We start from the raw sequence: 11,631 nt of genomic DNA on the forward strand, positions 1-11,631 counted from the left end.
ACAAAGTGGAGGAATCCAAGTCTACAAAGTAGACGACCCTAATATGCAGTCCATCAAGTGGATGACCTCATCTCAAGAGGATGAAATGTTATCAAGTCCATAAAATGGACAAGCTTATTAAGTCCACAAGATGGACGATTTCAACCCAGGAGGATGAAAAAATTATGTAGTCCATAAAATGGACACAAAGTGGACAACCATGTGTTATTAAGTCCACAAGCTGGATGACCTTATTAAGTCCACAAGCTGGACGACCCTATTAAACCCACAAAGTGGACGACATTGATAAGTCCAAAGTGGACGACCTCATCCTAAGAGAATGAAAAATTATTAAGTCCACAAAGTGGACGAGTTTATCATTAAATCTATAGATTGGACAAGTCAGTTAGCAATACCCATGAAATGGACAATTGCGCCAAGTTCCCAAAGTGGACGAGCCCATAAAGCTGACGAGTTCGTCCACCAGAGGATATGACTAATATTACAAGACGACGGTTTTAACATAAAAAATAACGAGATGAACAAGTCTACTGAAGAGACGAGTTGGAATTGTCCAAATGAAAAGGACTTAAACTCCATAAACCTGTCAGTTTAAGCTGAGGAGATTGTGAAGTAGGGGGCAGCTGATAAGGGTAAAATTGTGAATGTGAATATTCATGAATATAGTATCATGAAGCGACGTTCAAAATAGACCCGTTAGCCTCACTTGTCATAAATGGCAGTCAAACAGCTTTAGGACATCTACATCTTTAGGAAGACGGGGTTAACTAGTCATAAATGGAAAGCTGACACTACTAAGCTGAAGGGAATAGGCGTAGCTGACGACCCTGACAAGGGAGTAGGCGAAACTGACGACCCCGACGAGGTAGTAGGCGAAGCTGACAAACCTGACAAGGGAGTAGGCGAAGCTGACGACCCCGACGAGGGAGTAGGAAAAGCTGATGACCCTGACATGGCCTTGCTTGGTCTCCATGTTTGCATATATAAAGAAATATCTTCGCCCCACGCTTGTTGTTAATCAAAAAGACTCCTACAAGGAAAAGAGTCCGAAAAATATGCTCATAAGGATTCCTATAAGGAAAGAACTCTACACCAAGGAAGAGAGGTCAACCCTTTACTACTATAAAAAGCCCTAATACCCTCATAAACCAAGGTATGCATAATTGACCCCGCTTTAGCACTTTAGAGTTGTGAGAAGTTCTAACTTGACCTTCAGAGGGTATTTGGCCGGCACCACACCGGTGCTCTCTGCGAGGTCTTCTCTTTTTATTATGCAGGTGTTGTTTCGAGTGTGCGAGAACCGTGTGGCTCACTGGTGATTTTTTGGGCATCATCAGTGCTAAAAAGAAGAAATACCTTCTCCAACACAAAAGAAAGAAGGAAAAAAAAAAGGCAAGTAAAGAAGGGATTTATGCTTGCTTACCAACATAGATTTATACACTTTCTTTCTCTTTTATCTAACCTCTTTTCTTTTCTTTTTTCTTTTTTTTAATCTTATTTTATCTATGTGTAGACTTTTAATTTAACATTACCTTTCCTAAACATGCTCATACTAAAATTTTATTTTCTCATTCATTAATTAGATTTCTTTATGCGTCCTTGTTTATATTTCTTTATACATTTCGTTTACTTATTTTTCAGCAATTTTTTTAATATTAGAATATAATGCAACAGATAACACAACATAATTTTTGTTAATTTTAATTATCATGGGCCTCCAGTGTAAGATATCTTTCATTTCCTCTTAAAAAGTTGGTCTATTCCCAAGGTTCACTAGTACACCAATGGCCTCTCAATATTTATTTAAAAAAAAAAAAAAAAGTAAACAAAGACCAAAAAAAAAAAAAAAAAAAAAAAAAAAAAGTGAAAAGATAGTGACAAAGTGAACATAGATCAATGCTAATTATGTCATAATATTCAATAAAAAAATCACATTATTTTATTTGTGATTATATTATGCTTTGTTACATAGGAGGAACAATATAATTAATTGGCTTTCTTTTATTATCTTTTACTAGTTAAAGGCATGTGCGTTGCACGGTTTACTTAAAAAGATATATGTAAATAAATTAAAAGATTCAAAACTATATTAATAATTAGTTAGTCACATTATAAAACATATTAATGTTATGACATATAATTAATACATACATTTGATTCACTTTTTTTTAGCACGGTGTGTAATATATACATTTTACATATTAAAACATAAAATAATGATATACAATCAAAATAAGTATTAAATTTATTTTAAATTATATTTGAAACTTTTGCTAATATAATTTTAGATGAAGTAGAATTTTTTGTTAGGTTCTAAAGACTTAGATTTTTATGTATTTAGAACCCTAATGTGTATTGTTGGCAAACCATGATCAAAACAATATGTTTAGTAGTGTTTAGACTTGCTCAAAGTTGTATCTTTTATGTAAAGTTGGAATCAAGCTAATGCATAAGTTACTATGCATTTCGGCTTGGCTCGATCGATCGAATCTCGGGCAAAATACGTTTTTCTGCAGAATTCCAACTCAGCCCTAGTTTGTTTAAAACGTTTAGGGTTTTCTAATTTGTCCTAAGTATAAAAGGCAAACCCTAGCAACGTTTTAGTGTTGCTCATATTGCTGTTTGTGTAAATCTCTTGTGAGATCTAAAAGAGCTTTCCTTTACACAAACTTAGGGTTTTCAAGGAGGAGATATTATCTACACCTTAATGATCAATTCAGTTGCTGCCATTGAAGCTTAAAGAAACACAAGCGGGTATGCTTGTATCTGGTGGTGAATCCAAGAAAGAAGGAGTCCATGGATTCGGAGCTTGCTCGTGGTCGTGTCAGTAAGTTCTACTGGTGGGTAGCAATAAGAAGTCGAGGGTGGGGGCTTGTAAGTCTTGTTGTATGAACTTCGATTCTTTCAAGATAGTGGATTCAGGTTTACCTTGAGGATAGCTAGGTTAAATCCTCCCCAGGTTTTTACCAATTTGGTTTCCTGGGTGATCATATCATTGTGTTATTTATCTTTCTGTTGCTTTGCATGATATGATTGTTGTAATTGTGATAACTTAGATTTGTTAAATTGGACTAAGTAACAACTTCACTAATTACCTAGGTTAATCCAATTGTGTTTTTAAGGGGTCTAAAAACTATCATTTTTAATTTCTTATAGTTTAGAAAATAGATTGTTGTTTATAGTAAATTATTGGTAAAAGAGTTTGATCTACTTAACTATCTATTGTCACTATATTAATAATTAATGACAATTAACTATCTTTATGCATTTCATAGTATAACCTATTACCAAAACACTTTAATTTTGAAAGGAAAAAATTGAAAAGGAATGGGCATTTTGAGGAGATAAAACATGGCATTTGACTTTCCTAATGCATAATGTAAACAAAGAAAGAATAAGTGTTAACCTTATGTGTGGAGTAAAGTTGCTTGAGATGATTATATTTGAGATCTTCACATGCTTTGTAACCAAATTGACAAACAAACTCTTCATAAGAGTGTCATTAAAAAGTAGAATAAATACTAAACTATAACTCTAAACTTACAGGAAAAAACTGAAATTTGTAAAACTTAAACTTTTTCAAGTGCGTGGATTGAAAATTTTAAAAGTAGATAAATCAACACTTAAATTAAAATTGATGACAGAAAAACGTGTATTGACAAAATAAAAATTGTAGATAATTCATATAGTGATGAAGAGGAAAAAAAAATTGATATCAGCAATTAAACATTTGTATCTGTAAGGCTGAAAAATTGATGCCCAAGCCCACTGAGAATAGTCGTGCCTTGCCCTTCAAATTGAGCCCAAACAATAGAATTTGTATAGAGAGTGGGAAAACAGTTCTGGTGTAAGTTAGATTAAGTTTAGTTCTAAGGTTGAAGAACCAAAAGTGAATAAAGAAGAACAGCTCAAAGAGTAATTAAGGATAATGCTGTCCTCGGGCAAGTCCGAGGATAGGTTCTTTGATAAGTTTGTTAAAAGTTCTAATTCAGGTCACGCCCTGTTCATGTTCTTATCTTCATAATTCCTCTGGAAAAGATCCCCCATAACTGGGAGGTTTCCCTCCCTTATATACTCTTCTTCTTTGCATCATATCCCTCCACCTATATGCTTCAGGGCTTCCCTTAGGACACTTGTCCCATTAAAGTTCTACTAAACGTAGTAAAAGGGGTTGCTTAACTGTGAAACTACTGTTCATGTGTCATTTCCTCATTAATGCAGCTGATAAGGTTGTTGCAGTTCATTCAATGTAGATGTGGAAGGTAAACTTTTACAGGAAACTCCCTCCCATTGCCTTGGCCCCTTTCCATGATGCTTCTTCCCCTAAGCGAGCCCTCATACAACATTATCTCACATCTCCTTCCCTTCTTGGACCGATGAAGTCTTCGGGCCGAATATGCTCTTCAAGCGGAATCATGCATGTTACTTCGTATTCAACCCTCCTCGGTCCTCGAACACCCTACAGTATCTATCCAAAAATTAATGTAGCAATAGTTTAAAAGTTGTAATCTTACTGGATTTAGTTGAAATTGAATATTAGTGGAAATAGAATTTTATATTGTTAAAATTTTAGCTAATAGAGTTTAATCACAAGAAAACTATCTTCATAAGAGTTTCATTAAAAAGTAAAACCAATACTAAACTTAAACTCAAACTCTCTTAATTCAAGGGAAATAAAAAATGAATTCGTAAAACTTGAACCTTTTCAAGTTTCTAAGCACGATTGATGAAGATAAATAAAATAATATATTTATCTAAAAAATCATAATAATAGAAAATTTAATGATTGATAAAAATCATGTCTAACCATATTTAATGAAAAGTTGATATGAACAAAAGTATAATGTTAGTCTAATTTGTGGAGTTAATGTTAGTCTAATTTGTTGAGGTGTGAAGCTGTAATCTAAATCTTTAAAGCATCATGATATTGCTCAATTATTCTCCTTTTTATTAATAAAAATTATACTACTCAAGAAAATTAATTTAATCTAATAATGCACATATAAATATAACACAAATACAAATGAAACCCTTGTTGTAGGAGAGAATACAAAATTTGATAATTCTTAAATAATTAATAGATAAAGTGTATATATTTATAGAGGTTTATATAATGGATTTCATGGATTTAAAATTGCATTTATGACTCATAAGCAAAACTTTAAAATTTATATATATATATATATATATATATATATTAAAAAAAAAAACACAAAACAAAGTAGAGAAATACATACCTGGAATAGTTTGGATTGTAGGTTTGATAAAGAGTTCTACTATGGATTTCAAAAACATCAAATAGCCTAAGTAATAAGGGGAAAAAAAGGAGAGTTAGATTTCTAAACAACATAAAAATTGTAAAAGAATAAGAATTATTGATAATGGGGAGAGAAAAGAAGAAGAAGAAGAAGTTGTGCCTAAGAATATGTAAGAATACATGGTAAAACAATATATATATATATATATAGAGAGAGAGAGAGAGAGAGAGAGAGAGAGAGAGAGAGAGAGAGAGAGAGAGAATTTTCAATTGTGAGGAAATTAGATTTCTAATCATTCTAGGAATTATAAGAGAAGAAGAATTAACTTAGGACATATGTTTATCCCAAAAAAAAAAGTCATATAGATTGAATAAAAAAAATTTAGAAGTAATTATCTAAAAAATAAACAAAAATAAAAATGTCAAATAGATTGATTCCGTTGAATATGTAGTTGAATACGTTACTTTATTTATTTGTGTACTATGTTTTTTTTTTTTTTTTTTTGCACGTAGTAATATAATTTAAATAAAAATAAAGGATTAGATGAAGATTGTTGCAAATTTTTTAATTTAATTTTTACGAGTACTATGTTGTTTTTTTTTTTAAGTAATATAATTTAAATAAAAAAAATGATTAGATGAAGAGTTTGGATTGTAATTAAATTAATATTTTTATTAACTTAGAAATTATATAAGAATAAGATAAGAACAAAAAAAAATTATATATATATATATATATATATTTTAAAATATAAAAAAATTTCTACAATTTCGTAAAGCACTTGGCTCAACCACGGCTTCTAAGCCCAACTTTTGTTATATAGTATATGATATTAACTAGTGTATAGCTCTATGTATATGAATGGGTAAAATTATTATACGATTCAAACTATATATATATTTTTAGAAGAAGTTCAAATTATACATGGTATTAGCTTATATATTTTTTTTAAACCATACATTACACGTGACTGTTTAAATATATATATATATATATATATATATATTTAAATTAAATTCAAATTTTATTTTATATTTAATTTCTCTGTTAAAATCTTGGCTTATCATATTTTTTAATTGAATTTTAAATTTTATTCCATAATTAAATTCCCCTTTATATATGATTATGTTTTTTTATGGTTTATTTAAATTGAATTCCTCATTTTCTACACTAAATTAATTCATTTAGCAGCACAAAAATTAAAAAAACTTAGATTAGATAAATATGTGGCGCAAAATTAAACTCCGATTGAAATCCAATTTTTATACTGAATTAACTCACTTTGCACAAAAAATTAAAAACTTAGATTAAATGGGACATGTGGCGCAAAATTAGACTCTAATTGAATTCTAATTTGAAATCTAATTAAATTTTCTCCCAGTTTTACCTATTAATATATATATATATATATATATAGATAATTCATAAATGTTAATAAAGGATTTTATTAGTTAATTTAACTAATTTCATTAAAAAAAAATCAGATTCTTAGATGTAGTTAATTGGCCACTTGAATATTTTAGTATTATAATCACTTTTGCCTTAAAATTACAGGGCTTTGTTGAGTAACATTTCAAAGGCAATAGGAAAGGTACATAAGCTCCCCCCCTCCCCCCCCCCGCCCCATTTTTTTGCTTTTGTTTTCATCTTTCCTTTTTTTTTTTTTTGAATTAAATTTGTTAAATTCCTTTTTTTTTTCTTTTTGAAACATAAATATTAGATTGATTAGATTGAAAAGGAAAGCAGATTACTTTCACCATCATGATTCTCTTTCATAAAATTATAATAAGATCATTATTGTTGTCGTAAAAAAAGAATTAAGAAAAAAAAATAAAAAATGAGAATAAAAAAGAAGAAAAAGAAGAAGGAAGAAGGAATCTATGTGCTTTAAGAAATTTTATCATCTCCTGTATTCAAAGACACTTAAAAAAAAAGGAAAAAGGAAAAAAATTAAAAAGTAATCTATGCTCTTTAAGAAATCTTTCCATCTCTTCAATTCATTTCTAATAACCAAGAAAGGAAGAAATAAAATCAAGACAAAGACACTTTGAAGAGGTACATTTTTGTTCTTTTTCGTAGAATCTGAATTATTTTTTAAAATAATTATCCCCTAAATTGAATGTTATATTTTGTGTGCCTTAATCATGTCAAATATTGCTATTAAAATTTATTACATCTAGTAAGCATTAAATGTCAATTTTTCATTATATTTTAGTTCATCATCACTTTGTGTCCTAAAAAAATAAAATGGTGATTGTGTGTGTGTATATATATATATATATTGTAAAATGGTGTTTGTAGATATTAAAAATAAATAAAATGAGACATTAATACATCAAATGGTGTTTGTGTGTGTGTGTGTATATATTAGATGTAAAGGGAGGTAAAAATATATATATATATATATATATATATTAGCAAAATATACTTTGAAAAGTACATTTTCAAGCACAATTAAAAGACATTAATACATCAAATGGTCATTGCTGGCTCCCTCAGACCCTACTCCCTCTAACCAGGAGGAAATAAAATGTTTGAGACCCAAAGGCACACTCGGCCCAACCAAGAGCAGTCCCTTATAACCCACCCAATACTGCCAAGGCCATGAAAGCCCTCCAACAAAAAAACCACCCCATCCAGCCACAACTTGATAAAGCCTTGATTAGCACCAAAAAAAAAGTTGCTGAAACCTTTAGCAATCTATTATAATTTTTATGTTGACTAATTCCAAGATGGAAGTTTCATTTTAATGGTTTAAGAATTTATATTTCTTAAGCAATCTATAGAATCCTTTCTATTTTGGCAAGAATTTACGTTTTCTAGTGCCAGCAACTCCCTGTACATATGGGATTGCTTGCCAGACCAATTGGACTTTGTGAATTCTCTTTTACTAACCATACATGCCCATAGCTCTTGTCCATCTTTTCAAGATGAGAAGAGTCTAGCATACTCTTGAGCCCATGTGTATCTTTTCACCAGGCATCTGCCTGCATTGATATGGTTGTGTTCCATGTAAACCAATTTGCACCAAAAATTTTGATAATCTGATATGGCTAAGCTATCTTGAAAACTTAGAAGGAAAGTGGATAGAAAATCTCGGACATGTTGGGTTATTGAGGAGTAAGGCAACAACATAAACATTATACAAAGTTTGACAACTACATAAACATTACAACCTATACCCCGACTAGGCTACATTAGCTTAAACTGAAGCAGCATTTGAAACTAATTTAACTATCCATTCCAGTACCCTATATTTACGTATTTAAGTACGTTACCAAAATTCCTCCTTAATACCCATATATCTTCAAAAACAGGTTCCAGTCTCCAATATATGCAATCATCTTTGAGGAGCTTTTGCAACAAGTTTTTATTCTCCATCAGCACAATGACACTGTGAATCCATTTCTCTTGACTGTAATCTTCTAATACTTCCATGCAGTTAAACGTTCACTTTCAGCTAAATTCTACAATGAATTTAGGTTGAACTTGAACATACAGCCTTCAAAATCAAACTTGCTCCTAAAAACCATATAAATCATAAAATATCCACTGCCACAGCCACAATAACTGCATTATGAGATTTATTTTCAGACAGAACATTCAACCATCATTCTAATCACACCCTCTTTGATTGGGGTTGCTAAGAATCAAACCAAATTTCTCATGCAATTTGACAAGAGAAAAACAAATATGACACTTAAAAAGCATTATTAGTTTCTTCATATTAACGTGGAGCCAATGAGGCATTGACAACTGGAAAGGACCAACAGCTATCAAGCGAAAACTATCAAATTAATGAAAGTGCGTCACTCTACTGTCGTGGCATTTAATTAGTAAAAACAGTGCCGTTTAAAGAAAGCAGAATCATCAACAACTATTGTACTATTCTATTCAACAACTGTGTTATCGAAGCTAAAGTTCATAAAGAAGTTAGGAGCAATGGTTGCTGGAGATTGAGGCTCTGTCAGAAGACGTTTGAACTCCTCTCCGAACCCGAAACATCAGTCAACTGGTTCCTAAACATCTGAATGTCCTTCATCAGCTCGATCTGCCACCTCTGTGTTACTTCTATTCCAGCCTCCCTAGTCCAGCTCAAACAACCAGAAATGGACCCATCTTTATGTTTACAATCAAAACTGAATGAATCCCCTCCATTTCGTTCTTCTACCCTTGCATCTCTCCTCAAGCAGGATCGGTTGCCAGTTGGAAGATTCTATAAAAGTCTGGACTTTGCTTATTTTACTACTGTGGATGCTATCCTTTAGTTCTTAACTGTTAGCTACCTTGCACATAGAAATCAAGTTTTTACTATGCATGACCACATTTGTGGCAGGGAAAGGATCTCCCTTGCCTTGTTCCTACAAGACCAAATAGACCATAAAATAAAGACAAACGATACCTAGAAGAACTTTAAGTTCTTTAAATTTCCACTGATCAGCCAGCTCTTGTGGACAGATCAAACAAAAAAAAAGAGCCTGTTAACAGTTTCAAACAAACAAAACCCCTTTGCATACTTTAACATAAAGCAAACCATATTATATGGAAAGGACAAGAAGGAAATATATAAGAATTAGAATTCTAGTTTATTCAGTTTGAACTACCTGTCAATGTGTCATGCCTGTACTAATGAGCTTGTACTTATGGACTTTTAAATAAGGACAACCTAGAAGCCTAGTTCTGAATGTAAGAAAAGAACAGGGGATAGAACAATAAATCTATATACCTTTGGCAGTAAAAGCTTCCAGTTTCAATGTTTACTTGCTTTCCAGCACATGATTTCTACTGCATTCAAAACACCACAAAGTTCTTTGTCTTGCCATTCTTTTTTCATACATTTTGAAACGAAGGAACCAAAACAGCACAAGCAGAAAAGTATAAGATTCAAAGTTTGCTGCATGTTATCCAAGCTAATGTTCACAAAGAATTTAGGGGCAAGGGTTGCTAGGGATATAGACTCTGCAGGGAATCCATCCACCTGTCAAACACAAATATTTGTAAACTGTTGAATGTCCTTCACCACAACCTCTCAATTGACAAACTCTGCCACCTATTTGTAAATTCTCATAATACTAACAAAGAGAAATCTCAAAGCTTGAAGATGCTATGTAGAAAAAGCTGGACAAACTAGAAGATGCTATGTAATAGCCAATAGGGAACATCCTGAAAGCTGGAATATATATTTTTGTCGTTTAGTTGATATGTGTCATTCTCATGATCCCCATTTCTGATTTTTCCTTCATTTTTTTTTTTTTTTTGAAATTGATTTATTAAATACAAAGACATACACATTTTATTAAGAAGAGGCTGTCATTTTGACCATCCAAATAGTTTGAAGTTAGAGAATGTATGGTATGTCAAGGAGGCTTTCCTAGAGCTTCTAGATCAATAATAGATTCTTTTGCTTATCAATTTATATGTAAATAGCATTCATTTTACAATGCTATGAAAAGGTACAAAGTCACTTTTCTTGGTGTTAGGACTTAGGAGCTTCAATATCTACATTAAGCTTCTGTTCATGTATAATATGTAATGGCTTGCATACATGCACATACAGTTAATGGAATTTAATCTTGAAAATCTATGGCAATATCTACTAGAGGCAGTGCCATGTTTAATTTGTGAATATCCACAAAAAGATTAAAATGGAAGAAAAAGCTCAGCTGAAACAACCAGCCATGGACATGCACCTTCTCTATTTTTTCAAAAGAAGCTTGGATCCCCTGCATGTCCTTCTCTCTAAAGGTCTACACTTACTTATCCTGCTACTATCAAGGCTTTTCTTTGTTTTTTGAACTGTAAGTTACCCTGCACATTGAAATCAAACTTTTACAATACAAGACCACATTAATTGCAGAGAAAGGCTCTTTCTTCACAATTTTCCTTGTTCCTACAAGTCCAAATATACCATAAAATAGAGAAAAAGGAAAATGAGAAGTGCTTTAAGATCCCTAAAACTCCCTCCCTTCGTCCAGCTCTTCATCCATGCCTGAATCAAGTAAGGCTGAATGAAATTAGTTCTAATGTACAGATCAAACCAAACCAGATTTCTCTAGATAAAAAGAAAAAGAAAAATAAAAAAATTCTTTCAGTATCTTTGACTCAAAGGACCAAGTCCTCAGATGCCTTCTCAATTCTACCATCACAAGAAGAAAATTAAAAAAAAAATCTCCAAATTATGACAATCATTTTAGAAGGTAATTGTAACCTACATAATTGGTTCCAAAGCTTAGGGTCTTCACTTATGGTTGTGTCAGTAAATATTAATAAAGGGCCTTCTAACTTGGTTTTGACAATTTCTAGTATGCAACAACCATTATCCTTTTTCAACCAAATAAGCCCTAGATTTGGAATGAGGCCTTACGAGTTTGTC

At 31.7% G+C, this 11,631-nt stretch overlaps 2 protein-coding genes across 25 annotated transcripts in view; one reads left to right on the forward strand and one right to left on the reverse strand.

The window, feature by feature from the left end:
• Positions 1 to 11,631, reverse strand: part of LOC126720431 (disease resistance protein RUN1-like) — a 186,940-nt gene that overhangs the window by 169,169 nt on the left and 6,140 nt on the right. For 2 of the 22 annotated variants that reach the window (XM_050422931.1, XM_050422930.1), the window contains exons 5-7: positions 11,167 to 11,247; positions 10,949 to 11,066; positions 9,985 to 10,236 (exon numbers count right to left, since the gene is read on the reverse strand). The exons of 10 other annotated variants lie outside the window; for them this stretch is intronic. The gene's annotated coding sequence lies outside the window, so the exon portion shown is untranslated. Of the gene's footprint in view, positions 1 to 9,019; positions 9,545 to 9,660; positions 10,237 to 10,948; positions 11,067 to 11,166; positions 11,263 to 11,631 lie in introns of those variants that run through there. 10 more of the 22 variants (XM_050422927.1, XM_050422925.1, XM_050422932.1 and 7 more) reach the window with 9 other exon arrangements.
• Positions 1 to 11,631, forward strand: part of LOC126720434 (uncharacterized) — a 101,339-nt gene that overhangs the window by 19,282 nt on the left and 70,426 nt on the right. The gene's annotated exons all lie outside the window — the stretch shown is intronic.

The sequence above is a fragment of the Quercus robur genome, chromosome 4, assembly GCF_932294415.1.
Source record: "Quercus robur chromosome 4, dhQueRobu3.1, whole genome shotgun sequence".
Lineage (NCBI taxonomy): Eukaryota > Viridiplantae > Streptophyta > Magnoliopsida > Fagales > Fagaceae > Quercus > Quercus robur.